This window comes from Ranitomeya variabilis, chromosome 3 (genome assembly GCF_051348905.1).
Source record: "Ranitomeya variabilis isolate aRanVar5 chromosome 3, aRanVar5.hap1, whole genome shotgun sequence".
NCBI classification, from domain to species: Eukaryota; Metazoa; Chordata; class Amphibia; order Anura; family Dendrobatidae; genus Ranitomeya; species Ranitomeya variabilis.
The window spans coordinates 696,291,932-696,318,895 of NC_135234.1; the positions used below are offsets into that span (position 1 = coordinate 696,291,932).

Below are 26,964 nucleotides of genomic sequence, written 5' to 3' on the forward strand. Positions count from 1 at the left end.
CATAGGTGGTCTTTTGATTAATAAGGCGGTCCATCTGGGTTCCATTACGTATCAGTTCCTCATGAAAAAAAGTTATGAAGAGCTTTTTTTTCCCTTTCTAAAAACTGACACAATGAAACCCAGATGAACCCATAATAAATAATTAAGGTTTTTTTCTGCTTCAGTTTACATCAGTTAAGTACCGATCCGCTTTGGACATAAATGGTATTTATTCCTAAAACAGAAGAGACACGCAGAATTCCTAAACGCACAAATGTCCTCCAGATTTATTTTGCTTTCCCACTCACCTATATTGTAAAGTAAGGAAAATCCTTCAAGTGTAAAATCGCCGGAATTATGGCCAGCTCACTTCTTTGAATTTTTGGAAACCTGAAGTGGTTAAGAGACACTGAAAGCCTGAACATATCGGCCTAAAAAAAAAAAAGAATACGCAGCAAATGTCCTGCTGTGGACTCACATGTGGGAAGTCTGTTGAATGCTACATCAGCAGTATTGCGAAAGTTTTTAAGATTTACAAGATGGAAGATCTCCAATACTGGGCCCTTATTCACATTCAGGTAATTTTTTTGACACATGGTAAGGTTTTAATACTAGAGGTTAGGAACGCCCCAATTGGGGTCACCTTGTTGTGGTGGGATGGCTTTTACTTTTTTTAATCAAAACAATGTTATCTAAGTACCCTATCTTATTTACATGTACGATCACTATTTATTTGCTTACTAAAGGGCATATGATCATTTTGTTTTTATTTTAGGTTTTGTAAGATTTAAGTTCTGACTCGTGACACTCACTGCTGCGGATGTCAGCATTTATATCAACCAATGCAGAGTGAAATGAGTAAAAAAAATCTGTACCTTTTTTGCACTGGTATTTATCTCTGCAGATTTTGTACTGGTATTTCTGGATGCACCTGGGATAGGTTATGTTCACAACTAGGGATGAGAGGGCCCGTGGATGTTCGGGTTCTGGTACCTGACCAAACTTTATGTCCAAAATTCAGTTACCAGAACCTTATCCGAACTTGAAGCCGGACCCTATTAAAATATATGGGGAACGCTATCTCTTCATTAAAGCAACTTCCTTGAGAGGTCTGTGTTCAGCGTTCAGAACAGGACACTAAGTGTCCATTACGGACCAGTCCACTCATCTCTAATCACAACTACAGGAGGTCCACAAAGGTCTGCAGAAGCATAAAACAATGCAGATTTAATTGAGAAAAAGTCGCAGTTTCAGAATATTTCACCTTTTGCTTTGCAAACGCTAAAATCAATGGCAATATCCGTTACATAAATTGACGTCCCAGGCAGCACGGTAGCTCAGTGGTCAGCACTGTTGATCTACAGTCCTGGGTTAAAATCCCACCAAGGACAACATCTGCAGGGAGTTTGTATGTTCTCCCCGTGTTTGTGTGGGTTTCCTCTGGGTTCTCTGGTTTCTTCCCACACTCCAAAGACATTCTAATAAGGAAATGTAGCTTGTGAGCCTCAATGGGGCCAGCGATGGTGATGTCTGCAAAGTGCTGTGGAATGGCAATAGATAAGCGAGTATCATAAATAAAAAATAAAGTTAATGCAACATGCTTGAGATTTTGGGATTTATCACCCACAATGCACAGATTTTCTGCATGCGGAAAAAACACTGTACATAAGGCTCATGGCAATACTGTCAGACTCTGCACATCAAGATACGTATGTCCAGGTTTGGTACAAGACCGTAGTAAATTTAAAATGGCGGAACTCCAATAGCCAAGTTAAATAGTGAAGATGTCTTTATCAATAACCAAGACGAGCGATGTTTCAGCTCCACCGGGTCTTCTTCAGGTTTGGTAAAGGATTTACTAATAGTGATGAGCGAAAGTACTCGGATAAGGTGTTATCATTCATGCTCGGTTGCTAACAGAGTGTCTTCAGTGTGCTTGAATTATATATTCGAGTCCTTGCGGCTGCATGTTTTGCAGTTGTTAGGCAATCCCCACGTGTTGCGGCTGTCTACAACGCAAATCATGCAGCCACGGGAACTCAAACATATTAATCGATAATACCCGAGCATGCTCGGATAACGTCTTATTCCAACACGTTCCCTCATCATTATTTACTAATAGTTCTGTTAACATCACGGATGCCGAAGATCATCAGGACCAGGAGGAAAGCAGTGGAAGGACTCAGGGTAAGCGATTAAAACGTTTTACGAGATGGATAATCTAAAATGTCTTTTATTCGCTTTTAAAATCAAAACAAGAAAATTACCTTATTTGTCAACTGTGGAGACTTTCTAAAGAAACCTATTGCTATGCAGGATTGAATCGGGAAAATGTTGGCGGTCCCAGAGGATTGACTTTCGTGATAATAGGAGTCTTGGGAATTGACGCACACATACAATAAGAGTCAACAATTGCCTCTTTGGAGACCAACTCAAATCCCAATGACAACTTTAGAATTCAGAATTCTTTATTATTCTCAAAAGAGAAATACTTTCATCTTCTTGCTACAAGTTGCAGGGAATAGCTACATACAAAGTGTCAGGAATTACCAGCGCATAACAGTAAGTGTTCTCATAACCGAATCACTGGTGTTGTACCAATATCTTATTGCAGGGTCGTACTGGGGGCCATTTACACGGTCTGTATTCACATAAGTGTAATAAAACATGAAATTATCTTAAAAGTGGAACAACAAGATCCTTTTTTGTAGCAGTAAATTATTAATAACATTCCCGTCTGTCCAAGCCTAACTCACAAATGCAAGGGATGATTCCCTGCTGGTTCTGGAGCAGGAAACATATTGCCTCTTACGTGCTCGCCATCTGTGCGCTTCCATTCTGCTATTCTTACCTGGTAGAAAATGCCAACACCAGAAGGAAATCCCAGCAGTGGGTGGTTGGGGTAGTGAAAAGATTTAGAATCTCATAAGAATTAGTAAAGCATTGACGGTAGATGTCGATTGTAAGTAATGGTTATAAAAGGTTTTTTTTTATTTCCAATTACTACTGGCAATCAATGTAAATTAAAGACGTGGGTCAGAGAAAAAAAAATAGTTTCAAGTGCTTGAATTAAGCAACGTACTAATATAGTGGCCATCTGAAAGGTGCCCATATGTTCTGCTACAACTTTCTTCAGAAGTTATACTTTCCTAGTTTTTGCCAGAATAAATATTCATGACGTGCTAGAGACCACTTCTGCAGTACGGCTGTAGAAGGCCGTAAGAGGATGCAGCTCACCATCTGAAAATTAGGAACCAAGTTGGCATTCTTTCAATTAAGTCATCAATGTCAATCAAATTCAAGGGCTTAGTCAGCAATTGTGACTCCAGAAAGTAGTTCTGCCCTTTTGCTGGAGAACTTCATGGCCAATCCTAAGGGTAGGTTATCACTCTAATATCCTGGAAACCCTTTAGCATGCCTAGAGGAACGTCAGCTAAGAAAGACCTTCATACTAACTGAATAGCACCATCTCTTAGTTTAATAAGTGACCCCTTGATGTCGTCCCATACCCCAGAGTGCTGTAAAGCAGACAGTATTTGACCTTCCTTTCATCTTCTAGAGCTTGGACCACAACATAAACAGACTGATGGTTAAGCAAGGATTTACTGCTTTAATTATTCATTGCAGCAAGGAGAGCTCTTCCAAGCTGCCCAGTCAAGTTCATGGTAATTGAATATTAAAGACCAACTACCGTAAGTCTCCGCAAAGACTGATAATGTAGTTCAAAGGGGAGCTTTACTCTCGTCTGCCTGCTATGTCCAGATACTGGACACATCAGATGAACCAAGCTGACATATGGAACCTTCTTACATAAAAAAAATATACTTGTATGGATCCAGATTATCCTTTGTAAGTATCTCTACTCTTAAATCACATAGGCCAGTGTAAGATTCTGGATAAAAATTACAAAATTGAAATTATTTATAAAAAAATGTAAACCCATGTAGCAATCTGTGTGCTATTTCTGCAGGCCAAAGCATTGATCACTTGAAGTGATAACACTTGGACAAAATACTGGCTTCTGAATGTACCAATTCTTTGTGCAGAGATCCAGCTGTTATGGAGTCTTTAGAGCAATGCTCCCAATACCTCCCTTTCATGATACTCATCTCTTCTGGATCCAGTCCAGAGCTGAGCCCTGCGTCCATCTCCTGCTGTCAGCTCCTACGAGTTGGGTTACAGCTTAATTGTTCCTGAATTACTGGGACTACTTTTCAAAACCCAGCTGTGCTAAATTGGTGAGTAACTCATCTGCCATACTGCTACCAACTCTACACTGGACTCTGTGACAAACTCAGCTGTGCTATAATCGTTGCGTCATCCCTGCCATATTGTTCTGCATCACAGCTCAGTCAATTTTTCATCATTAAGTCTTCTCTGCTTCCTTATGGATTTAAACTGTTACACTCATTACCATGCTCTCAACTCTGTCAATTGATTCTGTCTTTGCTCTTCCTTTTGCCATTCTGCCGCTACAGCTTCTCTTGTTCTATCTGGATCTCGCTCCTGCGCCAATGTCATCTTTCCGTGTTGCATAAGAGCTGCTCATCTGGACCACGGGCTTCAAGTATCTGCAGCGCCCCAGAGTCCTGGTCGTTGCAGTACTGTGGCTCCGCCGCTAAGGGGGGCTATGGTACGTCTGATGGCACTGAAGGAGTTCATCTGACCAGGTATCACATACACCAATACATTTCACAGTCGGGCCTCCAGGGGGAGCTAAGGGTTCTATGTATTAGGCCACTCCTCACCGTGTGGGTAAACTGGGGGTCAGGCAGGAAGTTAGTGGAGAGAGAAAGCTGACTGGGTTGGAACCAGGCAACACCTTGTGGCAGAGGGTGTTGTGGGGAAAGATTCGGTAGGGTCCCTGTCAGGTTTGGGACCCTGACAGAGGCCTGGCTACAAGAAAGAACGTCACGGGACCGTGCCTGCTCAGCATAGCGGCGGTGCCCTAAGAAAGGATTAGAAGCGAGATATATTGTGCTGAGTGAGAAACGAGATCAAAGCAAGAGGAGAAATAACAGTAGGAGTCGTGCTGTAAGACCGAGGCAACATTCTACTGAGGCGCACAACCGGCGGCCGGAACGCCGAGGAAGTATATATATCTAGCTCCAAGCAATACTTCAAACCAACGGCAAGACAGTCAGTCTCAGGCGGGCTGTCTCACATACATCACCTATGAAGACATGGGGGGGCGCACTAGGAGGGGGCGACTCTAGGGTCCCGGAAGAGCTCCGAGCCTACTCGTCATACGGGTGCCGTCCTAACCAGAACATCAGGGAGGGACGGAGGAGAAGAACATCATCCGAACGAGTTGTGAGGGAACATCAGAAACAGACACAACAGTTGTGGGGTACTATCCCGTAAGCACAGCAGGGGAGGACCACAATACATAGCGCTAGCAGGAAGGCACAGATTTCCACCTGCAAGAACTCTGGAGGTGCCATTGGACCGGCCGGACTTGCACAGCCTGGTTATCCAGATTCTGGACTGAGGACCCAGAGATCTTCAGTAGAGGTAAAGAGACTGCAACCTGGTGTCCTCGTTATTTACTGCACCGCACCACCACCACCACTACCATCATCTATCATATCTACCGTATATACTCGAGTATAAGCCGAGATTTTCAGCCCAAATTTTTGGGCTGAAAGTGCCCCCTCGGCTTATACTCGAGTCACGGTCGGCGGTGGGGTCGGCGGGTGAGGGGGAGAGGGCGCGGAGGCATACTTACCTAGTCCCGGCGATCCTGTCGCTCCCCCTGCCCGTCCCACGGTCTCCGGGTGCCGCAGCCTCTTCCCCTGAGCGGTCACGTGGGACCGCTCATTAGAGAAATGAATAGGCCGCTCCACCTCCCATAGGGGCGGAGCCGCATAATTCATTTCTCTAATCAGCGGTGCCGGTGACCGCTGACAGAGGAAGAGGCTGCGGCACCCAGAGACCAGCTGTCAGGGGGAAGGAGCGGGACGCCGGGAGCAGGTAAGTATCGCATATTCACCTGTCCGTGTTCCACACGCCGGGCGCTGTCTCCATCTTCCCGGCGTCTCTCTCTCTCCTCACTGACTGTGCAGGTCAGAGGGCGCGATGACGCATATAGTGTGCGCGCCGCCCTCTGCCTGATCAGTCAGTGCGGAGAGACGCCGGGAAGATGGCGCCGAGGAGCTGCAAGCAAGAGAGGTGAGTATGTCATTTATTATTTTTATTGCAGCAGCAGCACAGCTATGGGGCAATAATGGACGGTGCAGAGCACTATATGGCACAGCTATGGGGCAATAATGGTGCAGAGCACTATATGGCACAGCTATGGGGCAACGGTGCAGAGCACTATATGACACAGCTATGGGGCAATAATGGTGCAGAGCACTGTATGGCACAGCTATGGGGCAATAATGGTGCAGAGCACTGTATGGCACAGCTATGGGGCAATAATGGACGGTGCAGAGCACTATATGGCACAGCTATGGGGCAATAATGGTGCAGAGCACTATATGACACAGCTATGGGGCAATAATGGTGCAGAGCACTGTATGGCACAGCTATGGGGCAATAATGGTGCAGAGCACTATATGGCACAGCTATGGGGCAATAATGGTGCAGAGCACTGTATGGCACAGCTATGGGGCAATAATGGACGGTGCAGAGCACTATATGGCACAGCTATGGGGCAATAATGGTGCAGAGCACTATATGGCACAGCTATGGGGCAATAATGGTGCAGAGCACTATATGGCACAGCTATGGGGCAATAATGGTGCAGAGCACTATATGGCACAGCTATGGGACAATAATGGTGCAGAGCACTATATGGCACAGCTATGGGGCAATTATGAACGGTGCAGAGCACTATATGGCACAGCTATGGGGCCATAATGAACGGTATGGAGCATCTATTTTTATTTTTGAAATTCACCGGTAGCTGCTGCATTTTCCACCCTAGGCTTATACTCGAGTCAATAAGTTTTCCCAGTTTTTTGTGGCAAAATTAGGGGGGTCGGCTTATACTCAGGTCGGCTTATACTCGAGTATATACGGTATCACTGTACGCCCCTCGGCAGGGTCACGGACCGGGCCTAGCCACCGTGACAACCCCAGAGCAGAGACTCAGAGGCCCGGTACCGGGTACCCCTCGGCCCTGCGGCAGTGGGGGCGCTACATATCCACCTCACTACTCACCAGGTGAGACAAAAAAGCTAGACAAGTATGTCCAGAGACATCTCTAGGTAGCTACACTGTAATTCAATGCTCTACCCTTTAAGGCTACTTTTACACGTGCCGGGTTTTTTGCGGCCTGTTGTTATGGGCCGTATTGTCATTTTTTTGCGGTCTCCGACAAAAGGGGCCGCAAATAGCCTTCTCGGATCGCCGTTTTTCTCTGTAGTTACAAATTGCAGGGGAAAAAAACTGTGATCTGCAACTACGGTGTACCACAAAAACAAGCTACCGTTGTTTTTGCAGTACCATTGTTTTAAATGGAGGCCGTGTCCATGAGCCGTGAAAAATATCGAGCAAGCTCGATATTTTTTCACGGCCGTATATACAGCCCTCACGGCTATACGGGATGCGGCACTATGATGTATTTTTGCGGGCTGCTTTTGCGACCCCATAGAAATCTATTGGGGCCGCAAAAACGGCAAGTGTAAAAGCAGCCTAAGGAGACTTAAAACACAACATTGGTTTATAAACCAGAGCAGAGGGTATCAGTCTGTAGATGCACAATGTCTTTCATACAGCATGCATAAGATTATGCTACAATTAAAAAAAAAAAACAAAAAAAAAAACCAACTATGTAAATCAATGCTGCTAGGAATCGATCCATTATACAGCACTCTGCAAAAGTTTTAGGCAAGTGTGGAAAAAAACATTGCGAAGTAAGGATGCTTTCAAAAATAGAAATGTTAATAGTTTATTTCTATCAATTAACAAATTGCAACGTGATTGAACAAAAAAGGAAAATCGAAATCAGTATTTGGGGTGACCAACCTTTGTCTTCAATAACAGCATTGTCAAGGAGACGCTGCTCTGCTGCCTCCAATCGTCAGGACAATTACACAGTTGACTGACGAGTGCTGGATGAGGCCGCGGCGGCTTCCACTTCTAGGCCAGTTATTGGGGAACCGACAGTGACCATGTGGTATATAGACCTCTGATTCCAAAGCATAGAAAATATATATAAAATGCACACAAACACACACACTCACTGTCAACTCCACAATATAAAAAAAAAAAAAAAGGGAAAGAAAGAACTTCTAGCTGCCACCACCAATCGTTTATACAGGCCAATTTGGCACCCGTTACAGGTAGTGTATTGCTTCAGGGTGCAGTTTACAGAGCAATAGGAGCAGAGCTATTAAGTTTTATACATTTAATCCGGAAAGATAGGCAGACCACCGTCCCTTGCATTTTTCCCATGTCCGTCTTCTCTTTCATTACTCATTTTATTTTTAATTATCCTCTTACATCATCCATACCATTCATTCTGCAGTGATGCTGGGTCCTCAAGTCCAAACCTTTTAACTAGGACTCTCCCTTCCCTGCCTTTTCTCCTTGTTCTTTAACCACTTTTCTCCCTCCACATTTATCTCCCTCCTACATGTCTACTGTAAATTATTCTGGAACATTTTGGATATTTTTAATTTTACTCACTGAAGCACATTCTGTTAAATTCGTTAGACATTTATAGTTTAATTTTGTTTTTTATTTAAAAATTTCAGTACAAATTTTAAATATGGAAAAAAATATATACAAAGATGTTACAAAATGGGAACAAAATACTGTGTATACAATTACATACAATAAAAGAAAAAAAAGAAAAGTACTAAACCTGTGTCAAAGAAATGGCTCGGAGCTTAGCAGAGGGAGGTATTCCTTAGGGAAACGGACAGAAGTACAGCAAGCTATACCTTCCAGGACTGACGAGAATCAGAGTTTGGGTTTTGTTCATATCAGATAAAGGTTAGACCCAAATACCTCCCCCTTCGTGAGCTCATATGTGGGCTGGTAGGGGATATGCTAGGTCTTTAAAAGATTATGAGATCCCCAACTTTCAGAATATCTTCGCCTCTGGAGGTCCTAGGCGGTAGATATTGTAATGTTTCCTGTCACGATTTCACCTTTCTATAGGGATGAAACATGGAATGAATAGCATCATCCATCGGGGATAGAATGACCTTATGGTGAGGTGAGTGAATGCATTATGTTCATCCCTTCACTATCATGCCAATCATATCTCCCATAAATATTGGAATGAATGCAAACCCAAATATTCATCACTAACCAATGGCTCCAAAAGTTCTATGATCAGTGCTTTGAACAAAGGAAGTTCTTGTTTTGGAAGAGTACTGCTCTGCCTCTGAATACATGAATCTCAAGCTTAGTGTCTGGCTCTCAGAGCAGATCTCCTATTGTAATTACCTTGTTACTGCAGGAGGTCCCTACTTCAATGGAGGCTGAAGTGTCAGCTCTTTCTCATTTCATCAGTTATAACTAATTCCATATGTTCAATGTGAGTAGTGTGATTTGACACCTCTTTGGAGACATGTTTATGGATTTTAATTTTTCTCAGTGGCAAGCATTAATTAATCTACACTTGCACAAAGTTTTTGAAGGAGCGCAACAGTAAAGTGGTTTCAAACATCTTGGAGAACTAACCACATATCTTCTGCGGATGTAGGCTTGCACAAATTCTTCCGTCTCAAATAGACTGAATGATGTGGAGATCAGGACTCTGTGGGCCATATCATCACTTTCAGGACTCCTTTTGTTCTCCTTTAAGCTGAAGATCGTTCTTAATCACATTGGCTGCATGTTTGGGGCTGTTGTCCTAGTCCGAACAAGCATTATATGGCCTGGTATTACTTCAAGGATTACATATAGGCCAATATATTGCACCGTGACTTGTACGTATATTGATATACTGAAGTCACAAAGGAATTTGACGACCATATTAAACCATGAGACTGCAAGATATGTAGAAGAGGTCATAAAACTCTGAGGTGACGTCTCGTTTATTATAGGAGTACATTATCCCATGAACTATACACCCAAGCTTTTAGAGAACCTCTTTCTTGTCTACCACCTTTTCATATGAAACACCCTTAGGCCATTTGCCACGGTCCGAGAATTGTCTTCTTACAAGAACTCAACAGCTTCATAGGTAGATATGAGGCTGCTGAATTTGGGTCAGGAGACCCACGACCGCTCCTTGCATCATCCTCTGTGCCAAGACTGTGAAAAACGTACTTGCGAAACTAGCCTTATCCATACTTTTTTATAGCAGGTCTGCAGCACCTAAGGCATTATCATTTCATACAGTTTTGTGTCTTTGTTAATTCATCATATATAAACCCTTAGTTTTCATGAAACTACATGGTCAGTGACCCAGTTATTAGCCCAAGAGAAGCAATGCAATTGCAAATAGGAGATAAGCAGTGTCTATGTAGCACCCCTTATTTTAGACATCATAATGTGAAGTTTATACAAATATTAATTAAAATTTTCCAATGACGTGTAGTATATCAGAAATTATTTCATATTTATTTTTGTCCAAAGAATATCTCCCAGCCTTCATTTAAGTCTGTAAATACAAAAAAGAAACTTGGATGAGTGACCAATAATTGACAAGGCTTTATCAGACACGTGCCTGTATACCCCAGATTCTACTTATAAGGACCGGCCTGTTCATAAAGCAGCTGTCGGCGGCAGATTGTCACCAAGTTACATCCTATTACAGTAAATACGCTGCGCTGATGCCAATACATGTCCTCGGTGACAATAATATGCTGAAAAGCTGTGCTGTACAGCTCTGGCAAAAACTAAAAGACCACTGCAAAATGTTCAGTTTATCTGATTTTTATCTTTATCTAATATATAAAGCTGAACGTGTGTGTGTGTGTGTGTGTGTGTGTGTGTGTGTGTGTGTGTGTGTGTGTGTGTGTGTGTGTGTGTGTGTGTGTGTGTGTGTGTGTGTGTGTGTGTGTGTGTGTGTGTGTGTGTATGTCCGGGATTGGGATTGGCATCTGCACCGTCGCAGCTACAGCCACAAAATTTTGCACAGTCACACGTCTGGACCCCGAGAGCGTCATAGGCTATGCTGTGAGACTAAATTTTAACCCCGTGCTTTCTAATTCACATAACAATTTTGCCCCTATCTACACAAAAAAAGTGAAAGGAAAAGTGTTGGAGGCAAATTGACAGCTGCCAGATGTGAACAAGGGGGACTTAAAGAGTGAGAGCGATGGCGCCAAAGAGAATATACCGTACAGTTGTTAAGGTGGGCCCCGACATGGGATACTCACCACACCACCACGGGTATATGAACACACACAAAATGCGCCACACACTACCACGTGCTTGAACACATATCACCCTCAGCACACATTTCACCACACATACACCAACCTCGCCACATAAAAGTCGAAACAAAAGTCACCGCTCAAAACTCGCCACGCGCAAAATTCGCCACATGCAAAACTAGGCTCACACAAAACTCGCCACATGTGCAAAACTCACCTCATGGAAAACTCGCAAAACTTGCACACGTGGAAAAATTGCCACATGCAAAAGTTGCCTCATACAAAACTTGCACATACTCAAAACGCACCACACAAAACTCGGCATGCGCAAAACTCGCCATGCGCAAAACTTGCTGCACACAACTTGCTACACTAACCTGTCACATGCAACTCGACACACAAAAAGTTGCTACACGCATGTCGCCACACAAAACTCAGCTCACAAAAGTCGCTACATGCATGTCGCCACAAGCAACTCAACACGCACAACTTGACACATGAAACTCGCCCTAAAACACACACAAGTCTGGTATTATCCTTCAAAAATAAAAATCTGATTAATAAGCAGACAAACTACAAGAGCAACAAATGTACCATATAGGAAATACGACAGCTGTCAGTCACATGACCTGTCTATTATGTGTATGTGTGAGCTAATATATACTGCCAGGGGGGAGGGCTTCCTGTTGGCTGGGGATTTATCAGGCTGCCAATTTAGCTTACAAATACTGAGGTAAAAATACTGAGCAAATAACGTGTGAACGAGGTCTAATACAGGTGGTGACACACACACACACACACACACACACACACACACATATATACTATATACAGGAGGAGATGACATACAGGTATATACTATATAAAAGAGAAGATGATACATAGGTATATAGAGGAGGACATGACATACAGCAGGTATATACTATATACAGGAGCAGATGACACACAGGTATATACTATATACAGGAGATGACATACAGGTATATACTATATACAGGAGGAGATGACACATATACACTATATACATGAGGAGAGGACATACAGGTACAGTGGGGCAAAAAAGTATTTAGTCATTCAGCAATAGAGCAAGTTCCACCACTTAAAAAGATGAGAGGCGTCTGTAATTTACATCATAGGTAGACCTCAACTATGGGAGACAAACTGAGAAAAAAAAATCCAGAAAATCACATTGTCTGTTTTTTTATCATTTTATTTGCATTTTATGGTGGAAAATAAGTATTTGGTCAGAAACAAACAATCAAGATTTCTGGCTCTCACAGACCTGTAACTTCTTCTTTAAGAGTCTCCTCTTTCCTCCACTCATTACCTGTAGTAATGGCACCTGTTTAAACTTGTTATCAGTATAAAAAGACACCTGTGCACACCCTCAAACAGTCTGACTCCAAACTCCACTATGGTGAAGACCAAAGAGCTGTCAAAGGACACCAGAAACAAAATTGTAGCCCTGCACCAGGCTGGGAAGACTGAATCTGCAATAGCCAACCAGCTTGGAGTGAAGAAATCAACAGTGGGAGCAATAATTAGAAAATGGAAGACATTCAAGACCACTGATAATCTCCCTCGATCTGTGGCTCCACGCAAAATCCCACCCCGTGGGGTCAGAATGATCACAAGAACGGTGAGCAAAAATCCCAGAACCACGCGGGGGGACCTCTTGAATGAACTGCAGAGAGCTGGGACCAATGTAACAAGGCCTACCATAAGTAACACACTACGCCACCATGGACTCAGATCCTGCAGTGCCAGACGTGTCGCACTGCTTAAGCCAGTACATGTCCGGGCCCGTCTGAAGTTCGCTAGAGAGCATTTGGATGATCCAGAGGAGTTTTGGGAGAATGTCCTATGGTCTGATGAAACCAAACTGGAACTGTTTGGTAGAAACACAACTTGTCGTGTTTGGAGGAAAAAGAATACTGAGTTGCATCCATCAAACACCATACCTACTGTAAAGCATGGTGGTGGAAACATCATGCTTTGGGGCTGTTTCTCTGCAAAGGGGCCAGGACGACTGATCCGGGTACATGAAAGAATGAATGGGGCCATGTATCGTAAGATTTTGAGTGCAAACCTCCTTCCATCAGCAAGGGCATTGAAGTTGAAACATGGCTGGGTCTTTCAACATGACAATGATCCAAAGCACACCGCCAGGGCAACGAAGGAGTGGCTTCGTAAGAAGCATTTCAAGGTCCTGGAGTGGCCTAGCCAGTCTCCAGATCTCAACCCTATAGAAAACCTTTGGAGGGAGTTGAAAGTCCGTGTTGCCAAGCGAAAAGCCAAAAACATCACTGCTCTAGAGGAGATCTGCATGGAGGAATGGGCCAACGTACCAACAACAGTGTGTGGCAACCTTGTGAAGACTTACAGAAAACGTTTGACCTCTGTCATTGCCAACAAAGGATATATTACAAAGTATTGAGATGAAATTTTGTTTCTGACCAAATACTTATTTTCCACCATAAAATGCAAATAAAATGATAAAAAAACAGACAATGATTTTCTGGATTTTTTTTTCTCAGTTTGTCTCCCATAGTTGAGGTCTACCTACGATGTAAATTACAGACGCCTCTCATCTTTTTAAGTGGTGGAACTTGCTCTATTGCTGAATGACTAAATACTTTTTTGCCCCACTGTATATACTATATACAGGAGGAGATGAAATACAGGTATATACTATATACAGGAGATGACACACGTATACACTATATACAGGAGATGACATACAGGTATATACTATATAAAAGAGATGATACATAGGTATATAGAGGAGGAGATGACATACAGCAGGTATATACTATATACAGGGGAGATGACTTACAGGTATATACTATATACAGGAGGAAATGACATACAGGTATATACTATATACAGGAGATGACACACGTATACACTATATACAGGAGGAGATGACATACAGGTATATACTATATAAAAGAGGAGATGACACAGGTATACAGAGGAGATGACACATAGGTGTATATACAATATACAGGAGGAGATGACATACAGCAGGTATATACTATTTACAGGGGAGATGACATACAGGTATATACTATATACAGGAGGTGACATACAGGTGTATACTATATATAAGGGAGATGACAAACATGTATATACTGAGGGGAAAATGAGAGGTGTCAGGGGAAAATGAGAGGTGTGAGATGAAAAGATGTGAGTGCAAAATGAGAGGAGTGAGGGAAAAGAGTGGAGTGATCAGAAAATGACAGATGTGAGGTCGAAAAGACAAGTATTAGGGGGAATGAGAGGGGGGAATGAGAGGGGGGAATGAGAGGAGTGAGGGGGAAAATGAAAGATGTGAGGGGGGAAAATGAGAGGCGTGATGGCAAAATAAGAGAAGTGAGGTGCTATAACAAACCACAGATATTTACTATGCCCAGGCAACGCCGAGCTCTTCAGCTAGTAGGTATATATTTGAGTAAAATGTAAATTGTTCTTTTATTCTATAAACTTCTGACAACATGTCTCCGAAGTTCCAAGCAATACATTTTGTATTTTTTTTCTGAAAAGGAGAAATGGTCAAAATAAAATTTAAAAAAACCCAGTTTTCAGACCTCAAATAATGCAAAGAAAACAAGTTCATAATCATTTAGAAACAACAATACTAATGTTTTAACTCAGGAAGAGTTCAGAAATTAATATTGTGTGGAATAACCATGATTTTTAATCACAGCTTTCATGCGTCTTGGCATGCTTTCCACCAGCCTTTCACACTGCTTCTGGTGCAAAAATGTAAGCAGTTCTTCTTTGTTTGATGGCTTGTGACTATCCATTATCCTCTTGGATTATATTCCAGAGATTTGCAATGGGGATCAGGTCTGGAGATTGGGCTGCCCATGACAGGGTTTTGATGTGGTGGTCTCTTAATTTTTGCCAGAGCTGTAGATTCCAAGTGGTTTAGGTACAAAGGCATGAATGTTTGTTCGGTCATAACAACTGTACCCGAAGGGGATGGTCACAGTCTATGTACATCCTTATATACCTATTCTACTAAGCGAAACCATGTACACCTGTTACTTGACATGATTAATTCACCTTCATTACAAATTCAAATCTGAGACAGCCTACCAAAAAATCATGACGCCTACATAGATTGTAGCCTCTTTGTCCACAGAAAACAAGTTTGTAAAAGGTATCTCTACTCTCTCAGTACTGTAACAAGGTTTCACTTAATAGAATAGGTATATAAGGATGTGTTTATGTATTATTTGTATGCCTATAATTAAGAACGCGTCAGGCGTTTAGGGGCTACGTCGCCAGATGATGTTTTATTCTTGACATGAAAATAAAATATTGAAGATTTTAATGAAGAGACGCCTGGTGCTGGAAGTTTTTTTCCTTCCTTTGCTATTGCTAATGAGTGGTATCCAGCCACTTGTACTGGCACCTGTGTTCATCTGGATTCCGATGAGGCACCACTAATCCCCTTCCCTGCTCCCAGTATGATGTTGGAGTAACATACAGCATTTTCTGTTGCACCTTAACAATCATAGCCAGCATATGCCCAGCCCTTTCTCCTGCTTCATAAAATGTCTGCCTTATAAAGACACGCTCATTGTATGCCATCGTAATTAAGTGTTTCAGTTGACGCAGTCTTCATAGCCTTCCAAATCATAGGCAGCGAGGCCAATTCCCATTTAACTTCAAGAAACTTTCAATAAATAAGGAATACCACTGTCAAGAGGCAGAATATTCAACCAGAAGGGGTGAAACCTCCAAGACCGATTTGTTTAGCCCCCATGGTCAAGAGGCTCCACCAAAAGCAGGGAATGATCAAAGACTTTGGGGCAGATATTCTTATCTTATTAGTAATATAGTGTAATTCTTCTGTTTCACTATGTCTCTTTCCTCATGTGCAGGCATTGCAGAACCTTATGTATCCATGGTTACGACTTCTAGCATCTAGCTGTCACTATATGAGTGGTCGTAACCATGAATACCTAAGGTCTTGCAATGCCTGCACATGAGGAAAGAGATAACAAAACAGAAGAACTATACTACATTTCTAATTGGAGGTATTTGCTAATATTATTGTATCTACTATATATTGAGATAGGATCTTGGAGATAGGAAAATCCCTTTAAGTGTGTGTTTTCCATCTGTTTGGCCGTTTATAGGGGAATCATCACAAGTTTCCTGGCTTTTCTTACGGAGCTTGTCCACTGATTTAGGCTCAGGCTGGTCAAAATCCAGTAACAGGGAGAAGGGGTTTGGGTCTGGATATGTCCCTCTTCTTGCCTCTCTACCGCCCCTTCCCTCCCTACTGCCCCTTCCCTCCCTGCTCTGGCAAACCTTTCAAGCCTGGCTGCAGCTTCACTCTGTTGGTCCCCAGCGCGGCTTGTCCTTCCTGCTGCATATATATCAGCGCCATCTTGTGCCTCACGCTCTGGGCCTTTAGGCATCTTTCCCATCTTCATATCAGGTAACAACTTGCCGGGAAGTCTTCTGACTGTGTCAGAGATGATTGGGGGTAAGTAGACCCACTGTTTAGTCCATGTCTTGGTCTGGTAATTAGGCTTTTTTTCAGGATTTTGAGAGGATCCCTTCACAGGGATTGTCAGGCGTGCGTCCGCTAACAACACAATATAAGTGCGGGCATTTCTGATGAAGCGATAATACTCCATACTGAATAAATCAAGGTTTGGAAAATGCTGTTTTCTATTTTATATCATTGCCATGTCGGTCCATCCTGTGATCCACCTACTTCCATGACTTTTCCTTCTTTGTGTTGCAATTTCAATGTTGAGGTTTGTATTAGGCTAGGTTCACATTACGTTTACAGCAGCCCGTTCAACACATACGGTAACGGGCTGCAGTAAACGTAAGTGCCGGTATGGCAGCACACTAGCGCAGATAGAGCATCTGCTAACTCTATCTGCGCTAGCAGTGACGGATCCGGGAACGCTGCAGCCCGCGTCTCAGGGTCCGTCACTCAATGACGGCACATCCCTAGCGCACACCCATTGTGGGCGTGCGCTAGTGATACGTCCGTCATTGGAGTCAATGGCGGCGTTAAACAGACTACGTTACACCGCGCTATGCCGCTGTGTAACGTAGTCCGTCTAATGGATGCCACTAACGTAATGTGAACCCCGCCTTATGCAGAAAATCAGCTCTGGCTTCAAACATGCTGATTCCAGGCAGGAAGATTTATCCGTTGTACATATGAGATTATATACACCTTTCTCATTTTGGTCATTGAACCTTTTTTTCTGAATAAAAGCAAAATACTTACTTTTCATGTCTTCACTGTTTTTAGCAACGGATTCCAGGGTCTGTAACGTTAAAAAAAAAATAAAATTAATAATATACACATTACTCTAAGTGTAACTCCCACAAGTGATGACCTAAGAGCGTGCATTACCCATGCGGATTGCAGGTACAGCCGGGCATGATCTCTCCTGTATTCAGCACAAGGAATCAGACAATGATTGTAATAACAGAGCACCAACCAATGATCTTATTATTTATAGATTGACGATTGCTAGAAAAATAGCTACTCAAGTCTATGTTTTATATTATCTGAGCTCATATGGGATTTTGGCTTTGATTGTAGTGGTCAGTCACATTAGTCAGATTGTCTCTAATGACTGGTTAGTGCGCCCTCTAGTGGTCATTGAAGGAAATAATCATTGGTCACAAGTCAAGAGAAGGGTGTTCTGTTAGGGATTCTGATCTCTTGGCCAGAGAGGAAAGTGGTCTTATAGATTAAAGAGGACCTTTCACCACTTTTTTCATCTGACAACCTTATGACAGACCGAATAAGAGAAAAATAAAGGGTGCTCCATAGCGCTAATAATTTTAAGAAATGAATGGTAACAGCAAAACCATCATATGCGTCAGGTAGTCTGGTCACCTAGTAAAGATGTGCTACTACTAGGTACCATGCTGCTTCAAGGCCAAAGTAGGCAAGTCGAAAGTAAGGGATGAATTCTGCAGGTTACAGAGAGTATCCCACTGTAAACATCTAGGTATACACATCACCCCTACTTGAACGCTCTACCACAACATATCAGAGTCTCACCTACCATCGAAACCTTCAAAAGGAACCTGAAGACCCACCTCTTCCGACAAACCTACAACTTGCAGTAACCACCAATCGACCAAACCACTGCACGACCAGCTCGATCCTCGCCTACTGTATCCTCACCCATCCCTTGTAGATTGTGAACCCTCGCGGGCAGGGTCCTCTCTCCTCCTGCACCAGTTGTGACTTGTATTGTTCAAGATTATTGTACTTGTTCTTTATTATGTATACCCCTCCTCACATGTAAAGCGCCATGGAATAAATGGTGCTATAACAATAAATAATAATAATAGGAAGAAATCCTATACAACGCAGTGATTTAACTATATCTCCTTTTTTGTCATATGTGCAGGAGAATATTAGAATATGTGGTGCCCTCCTGTCAGAAGCTGGGAGTACCAATGTCATTAGAATGATAGTCCTCCCTAAATTCCTATATGTTCTGGAACATTCAGCCTCCATTGTCCCACAGAAGGTCTTCGCCATGATCAACTCCCATTTATCACCCTTCATATGGGGCTTTGACACAAAGAAACTGACCACTCTTCAGACATCCAGGGATGAGACCGATGTGGCACTCCAGGACTTCTCATCTGGCAATCTTCGCTTTCCACAACACTGGATAGCAGATCATTATTTGCCTAATTCTGACCACCACCTTACACACGGTTTGAGTCTTCAGAGTCTATGGAGGCACCAGAGCAATACTCACACACTCCTTCCCAATTCACAAGACTTGCAGCTCAATTGTGGAGATTTTTCAATTCAAGGACACAGTAGCCAACTCCTCCCTATGGCTTAACAGTCCTCTTCCCGAATTACTACATTCCCAAGATGCTCAATTTTGGTTGAACTTAGGGGTCAAGACACTGGCACAGGTATATATCCAGGGTGCTCTTGTTTCCTTACATCAATATCAACTGTCCCATCAAGTCTCCAGACACGCTTTCTTTAGGTACCTGCAACTAAGATGTGCCCTAAATACCCAGTTCCCAGACACTGGAAATTCTCTCATATCCGCATACCCCTTTATTGGGATCTAAGGAGCCAGAGACTCAAGGGTTTCATCTCCTTTTTATACATCCAGTTACTAAGAGGACATGCTGCTCATCATCATTGTTGGTTGAAGCCAAATGGAGGACAGTAACACCCTCCATATCAGAGAAGGACTGGAGCGAGGCCTTGACCTCCCAACACTATGTTTCACAAGCAATTAATAGAAAGCGAGTCTAAATGTATGTAGTTCACCAATGCTACCCGACACCCAGCAGGTAATTTCGTTTCAGACCAGCCTGTCAGGGGACATGGCTAGTGTGACTGTGCAATGCATTCATGGTGAATCCACATATAAATTAAGGGCAGATCGAACGACACAAGAAGACACGACCTACCTTCTGTAACGTGAGGGTCATATGATTCAAGGCATTGACAGATGAACGCACCTGCCTCAGGGTTTCCAGCTCCTGCTGAGAGAATGCAAATGAAGAGCACCATAAACCCAGATGTATTTCAGTTATCAGTATTTTTCTTTTTGAACGCACAAATAAATTTGTGTCCTTAAAAGTGGCACATTGTGAGGCCGATCCATCAAGACTAGCGTTGTGCACAGCAGTGTTGATACGACTATAAGGGACCAAATTCGTGAAGAGGTGGACGCCACTTAACGAATTCTGCACATTTTAGAAGCGTCGTGCACCTCCATGTGCTACCCCAGAAATGGAGGTTTGGCATTATTCCCACCCATGTCCAAGGAGCTGCTTAAAGCCACATTCAGAATCTTACATCAGTACTTTACATCAAAATCAGGAGCACAATAATCAGATGAAAAGTATAATAGCAACACAGCACCGCTACTGAATTTTTCACCCACTCTTGATTTTGGCTCATAAATACTGACCAAATACTGAACGTGGCCTTAAACTGGTGTGAAAAATGCCCAAAGTTGCAAAATTTAGTGATTTTTCAAAGCTTTTGTGACACTTTTCTGACATATAAGCCTTGTCGAATCAGCCCCTCTGTCTTTACATGTAGCCTAATGCCACATGTATCATGTCCCCTAATAAACTGGCTGCTCAGTAACACAATAAATGCAGGAGCGGTATAATTAATCACTGCCGACTAGGAGCGAGGAGACAACCATGGCCTTTTTATACCCCCACAATGCAGATGAAAGGGTCCGGGCAGCTGCAGTTCTCCCACCAGACACTGCCTGTGCCTTACCTGTAGCTGCAGACCCTCCTCCATCATCTCTCTTTGCTCAGCTTGTGTTTTCTGTAAGGTATTTTTCCTGCATAAGAGGAGCAACAAAAAACATCACAGGCATGAAAAGCGGTTTTCCAATCTTTTTCCTCCAGGAGTGCATCGCTCCTCTACTTTTCTGAATACTGACCGTTCATACCAGCGGCACGGCTGCACCGCTGGTCTGTATTGCGCGCTGCTCGATGCCTCTGCAGAATGGTAGGGCAGGGGCACACCGGCTGGACGGATCCAGCAATCTGGTCAGCTTTATAGCTGGCAGCGTTTGCAGGCCTCCACACTACTTAATTAGGAAACTGGTCACATCTGATACACTGCAGAGGTAGCCAGGAACTTAGGCAAAACTATAGAATTAAAAATCCCTCTGTTCTTGAGAAAGGAGAGGATTTTTTAATAAACGTTTACCGTAATTGCAAAGCTTTACAAAACTTTGCAATTTTAATAAAATAAAGGAGGTGTCACTACAGAGAAGACCAAGTGATCAAAGGATTCAAGCGCTCTGGTAATTCTGACATCCCACAGAGAGATCAGGTAAAAACAATTATAGGCACATGTAAATCTACCAATCTTCCCTCACTCGCACCCACTCCAATCTATTATAAACTCTGCTGCCCGACTAATCCACCTGTCCCCCCCGCTATTCCCCGGCCTCTCCCCTCTGTCAATCCCTTCACTGGCTCCCTATTACCCAGAGACTCCAGTACAAAACCCTAACCATGACATACAAAGCCATCCACAACCTATCTCCTCCATACATCTATGACCTCGTCTCCCGGTACTTACCTACACGCAACCTCCGATCCTCACAAGATCTCCTTCTCTGCTCCCCTCTTATCTCCTCTTCCCACAATCACATACAAGCTATCTCCTGCACATCCCCCCTACTCTGGAACCCTCTACCACAACATATCAGACTCTCACCTACCATTGAAACCTTCAAAAGGAACATGAAGACCCACCTCTTCCGACAAGCCCACAACCTGCAGTAACCACCGATCGACCAAACCACTGCACGACCAGCTCTACCCTCACCTACTGAATCCTCACCCATCCCTTGTATTGTGAGCCCTCGCGGGCAGGGTCCTCTCTCCTCCTGTACCAGTCGTGACTTGTATTTTACTGTACTTTTTATTATGTATACCCCTCCTCACATGTAAAGTGCCATGGAATAAATGGCGCTATAATAATAATTTATTACATATAAAAAGAAATACAACTAATCAGTGAAATGATACCGAAATAAAACTACAAAAGGGCCCTCAAGAAATAGACATGAAAAATATAATATGCAAATGCCAGTCTAAAAAAAAAAAAAAATAGTACTAAGAAAACGAAAAGAAGGGGGAAAAAAGTGTCAACCTAACGATCAGATGAATGGTCCTTTGTATGAGAAAACGACTCCATGTTCATATGTTCAGACTTCTGAGCTTCTTTTAAATCCTTCAGGCCTTCTAAAGACCCCAAGTATTATTAAAGATAAGTGATCTGTCCATTCTTCTGGAATTTTCTGCTAAGACGACGCTCTGTGCTTTACAATACAAGTCAATAGAAAAGCTAAAAAATAAAATAAAATAAAAACCATTTCACCATTTTAAATGTTTTTATTTTCATTTTTTGCTCCATTCCTTTCCAGAGCCATAACTGTATTTTATTTATGGCCATGTGAAGGCTTGTTTTTAGCGTGACAAGTTGTACTTTTGAACAACACCATTTGTTTTAACCACATAATGTACTGGAAAACGGGAAAAAAAAATCAAAGTGAGGTCAAATTGCATTTCCAGAATTGTTTTTTTTTTTTACAATGTTCACTAAATGCTAAACCTGACCTGCTACTATGATTCTCCAGGTCATTACGACGTCAAAGACACCAAACATGTCTAGGTTCTTTTTTTTTTTTATTTACGTGGTAAAAACAAACAAAAAAACGTGATGTTATTCCCCAGTCTGATTGAAGGTGAAAAAACACACCAAGGTGCACAGCAGAATATAATAACTTTAGTCCAAATAAAATCCATTTTTTTTTTTTTATCAGATTGTAGTTGACCAATTTATTCGCAAGTGTGAGCGAACCCTTAGTCTGACTCCCTCCACAAAATCTGTCAGGATTTATGACTTACTACAAGATCTGAAGAATCTGCTCCAGAGACAGTGAGGGCACCAGGCCTCTGATCTTAAGGTACCTTCACACTAAACGATATCGCTAGCGATCTGTGACGTTGCAGCGTCCTGGCTAGCGATATCGTTGAGTTTGACAGGCAGCAGCGATCAGGATCCTGCTGTGCCATCGTTGGTCGGAGAAGAAAGTCCAGAACTTTATTTCGTCGCTGGATCTCCCGTAGACATCGCTGGATCGGTGTGTAAGACACCGATCCAGCGATGTCTTCACTGGTAACCAGGGTAAACATCGAGTTACTAAGCGCAGGGCCGCGCTTAGTAACCCGATGTTTACCCTGGTTACCAGCGTAAATGTAAAAAAAAAAAAAAACACATACTCACATTCCGGTGCCCGGCGTCCGCTTCCCTGCACTCCTCCTGCATCCTGTGTAAGTGCCGGCCGTAAAGCAGAGCGGTGACGTCACCGCTGTGCTCTGTGGGAGATGCCGGAGATGTTCGGCGCTGACACAGGATGCAGGAGTGCAGGGAAGCGGACGCCGGAATGTGAGTATGTGTGTTTTTTTTTTTTACATTTACGCTGGTAACCAGGGTAAACATCGGGTTACTAAGCGCGGCCCTGCGCTTAGTAACCCGATGTTTACCCTGGTTACCCGGGGACTTCGGCATCGTTGGTCGCTGGAGAGCCGTCTGTGTGACAGCTCTCCAGCGACCACACGACTAAACAGCGACGCTGCAGCGATCGGCATCGTTGTCTGTATCGCTGCAGCGTCGCTTATTGTGAAGGCACCTTTACTTGGCTATTGGGACTATAAACTTCACTCCACTAATCTAATCCAATTTAGGATTCATTCTCCGAGCTCAGTTTGTTTATTTGAGGGTGCATGCCCAAGATCTGGAGCTGCTGCGTAGTTATACAGCGTCAAACCCGGAGAGGCCAGATGTTACAGCATAGTGGATGGGAGTTCAAGAAATCCCATCTCCACAGACGCATGCAGATCACCAGCTGAGACTGACATGTGGCGCGTCTTTCCAGACTGCAGCATGTCAATTTTTCTTGCAGAAACGCTCTGTCTCCACAAGAGAAATTACATCAATAGACTGTATTGAATAAAGTAAATCCGCACGGTTCAGTGATCACATGTGGATTTACCTGCGTTCAATAGACGGCAGCAGTTTTTGCACAGTGAACACTCTGCATCCAAAGCGCTGCTAGTTCTGGATTGTGGGCACCCGGCATAAACGTCCATTTATTATGTCATGCCTCTGTTTTTCGCAGGACTGTGGAGTCGGTAAGCCAAACCTCCGACTCCTCAATTTCCATGACACTGACTCCACAGCCCTGTTTTTTTCTGCATATATTTGTGTTTCTTCAGATACATTGTTATACCATGCCTGAGGAAGGGACCCAAGAAGTCTCGACAGCTTGCTTTATACAATCATTTACTGTAATTTTGTTAGCCATTAAAAGGTATCATAACTAAAGATTATCTTGTTTTTCCCACTGAGAACACTTTTTTCAACTGGCTAACACGGTACCAAACCCCTTTTTTTTATTTTAAATCTATTCATAAAAATGGCTGAAACTCCAGTAAAAAGACATAGAAAAAATGCTCAAACATTGGCAGAAAAAAAAGCACTGGATCAGGAAACATTTTCTGAAGCATCATCTACAAACATGAATGTTTTTGACAGCCATAAAAAAGTTGCAGTGTGAACATATCCTTAGGCTATTTTCACACAAAGTTGTTTTGATTTTATTTTTTTATGGGGGTCAAAAATGACAAATTTATTAGTGAAATCTGCCTTAGAAATCAATTCTGCTTTGGTTGGTTTTGGCCGAGTTTTTTTTTTTAATTTCCTGCAGTTTTTGTCCTGAAGCGGTTTGTTGTTTTTTTTTCAGCCCCTTGATTGCACATTGCCTGGTTTGGATCGGACGCCATCAGGAGCGGATTCCATGGAACGACACGCACTCTAGGTTTTCTCACTGAGCATTTTTCAAATCCTGAAGCCGAAAAACCACTCAAACACTGAACACATGAAGAGTAAAGAGGGTTTACAATAGAAATGACCAGGAAAAGTATTTTAAAGAATTTTTGAGCGATTTCTCACAGCAGACCTGCTCCAAAAAAAACTGTGCACATAGGCTTACAGGGGAAATACATGGGAGCATCTTACTGACACAGTCATCCACGTCTGGGGTCAGGGGTGTAACTACAGTAGGTGCAGGGGTTACAATCGCACCCGAGCCCTCGGAGGCCCCAAAAGTCCCTTTTACTTGTATGAAGAGCAATACTATGGCAAGAATTGCAATAATTGGAGCTTTTGCATTAGGGCCCATGAGCTTCAAGTTACACCATTGTGATGGGGCCACGTAGCAGAGGGCAACAGAGGGCGGTGTGGGCCACAGGTTGTGCACCCCTGCTCTGAGGCGTCAGAGGGGAACATGCTGCAAATTGGTCACACACTGCAGCAGATCCGAAAAACAGTGTGATAGCTGGCAGCCCCGCTGAGGTCTCCTCCTTGCATGGTGTAACAGCTGGCAGAGCGCCGCTGACGTCTTCTCCTTGTATAGTGTAATAGCTGGCAGAGCGCCGCTGACGTCTTCTCCTTGTATAGTGTAATAGCTGGCAGAGCCCCGCTGACGTCTTCTCCTTGTATAGTGTAATAGCTGGCAGAGCCCCGCTGACGTCTTCTCCTTGTATAGTGTAATAGCTGGCAGAGCCCCGCTGACGTCTCCTCCTTGGCTTGTATGGGCAGCGGCCTGTCAGTATGGCTGCACGGCGTGGAGAAGGCGTCTTGTGCCGTATATATACGCTCGCATACTTTGGCTGTGTGTCAGAAGCAAAGGTCATATAGGGGCTTTACGATGATGTCTGACGTGTAAGGCCTCTTTCACACTTCAGTCTTTTGGCGTCAGTTTGAAACCGCCGTTTTCATCAAATAGCGGATCCGCCATTTTTTTTTGGGCGGATCCGCTATTTTCCCATAGACTTGCATTAGCGACGGACTGTGACGGATCCATTGAAATTTGGCGGACGTCATCTAGACATAGACGGACATTATAACGTTTTTTGTCTGCGCCGAAATGGCGGTTCGCGACGGATCCATCGTGTCCGCCATTCCATAGAATGGCTGCCTATGGGCGACGGATCCGTCGCGACCGTCATTTTGGCGGATCAGTCGCCGCAATCCGCTTTTTCAATTGTGCATGCTCCAAAAAGTAGATACTTTTCCCAGACAACCCCCAAGTAACTGATCCGTCAAAAAAACGGATCCGTTAGAACCATTTTCTCAACAATTGTGACGGATCTGTCACAATGTCGGAGCAGACTGACGCCAAACAACTGAAGTGTGAAAGAAGCCTTAGGCTACTTTCACACTAGCGTCGTGCACTGCACGTCGCTACGCACCGACGCTAGCTGTGAAAGCGCCGCACAACGGGGGCAGCGGATGCAGTTTTCCAACGCCCCATTGTGAGGTGCGCGGTCGGAAATGCTGCAGACGACGCACCAAAAAAACGTTACAAGCAACGTTTTTTGGTGGCGACGGTCCGACGCAACCGTCACACGACGGATGCGACGTGTGGCAATGCGTCACTAATTAAAGTCTATGGAGAAAAAACGCATCCTGCAAGCACTTTTGCAGGATGCGTTTTTTCTGTAAAACGACGCATATCGACGTGCAGTGCATGACGCTAGTGTGAAAGTAGCCTAACTCGCCACATTGCCCTAGGTGTCACCAGTCACCACAACACTAATTCTGATACATAAATATGTCTGTGGTGGCAAATAGCAACCAATCACACAGCAGCTTTCAATGTTCAAGAGCAGAATTCGAAGAGAAAGCTGCGCGGTGATTGGTTGCTATAGGCGACCTATCTATTGCGGCTACACACACGACACGATACACAGCTGTACAGGGCGCCGCCGCCCCGCACTCACCTGCTCGCACTCATTTCTCCGCTAAACTTCAGTCACCACAAGCGGGATCTTTGTAAACTCCCCGCCATAAACAGAGGGAGGAGGAAGCCGTCCAGCGCGGTGTATGCTGGGAGCTGAAGTCCTTATACACGGGCTGAGCCGCAAACCATCCAGCTTCTAAGACTACAAGTCCCATAAGGCCATGATGCGGCAGTGATATAGCCATGTGGAGCCGACTATGTATATTGTATAAAGTGCAATCTTTTGAGAGGTTGGTCACTCATTTTAGCTTTGGGAATGGTGGGTGATGATGATGGTGACTGGTGATGCGTGTGTGACTATGCAG

General features: G+C 43.6%; 1 long non-coding RNA gene across 1 annotated transcript; it reads right to left on the reverse strand.

Annotated features, from left to right (window-relative positions):
- Positions 1–8,641: 8,641 nt before the first annotated feature.
- Positions 8,642–26,764, reverse strand: LOC143817074 (uncharacterized). Its single transcript, XR_013224062.1, has 5 exons — positions 26,640–26,764; positions 20,548–20,614; positions 19,719–19,793; positions 17,536–17,575; positions 8,642–10,546 (listed from the first exon to the last, which is right to left on the reverse strand). It is a non-coding gene; the product is annotated as an uncharacterized LOC143817074 (long non-coding RNA).
- Between the last annotated feature and the right edge of the window lie 200 nt (positions 26,765–26,964).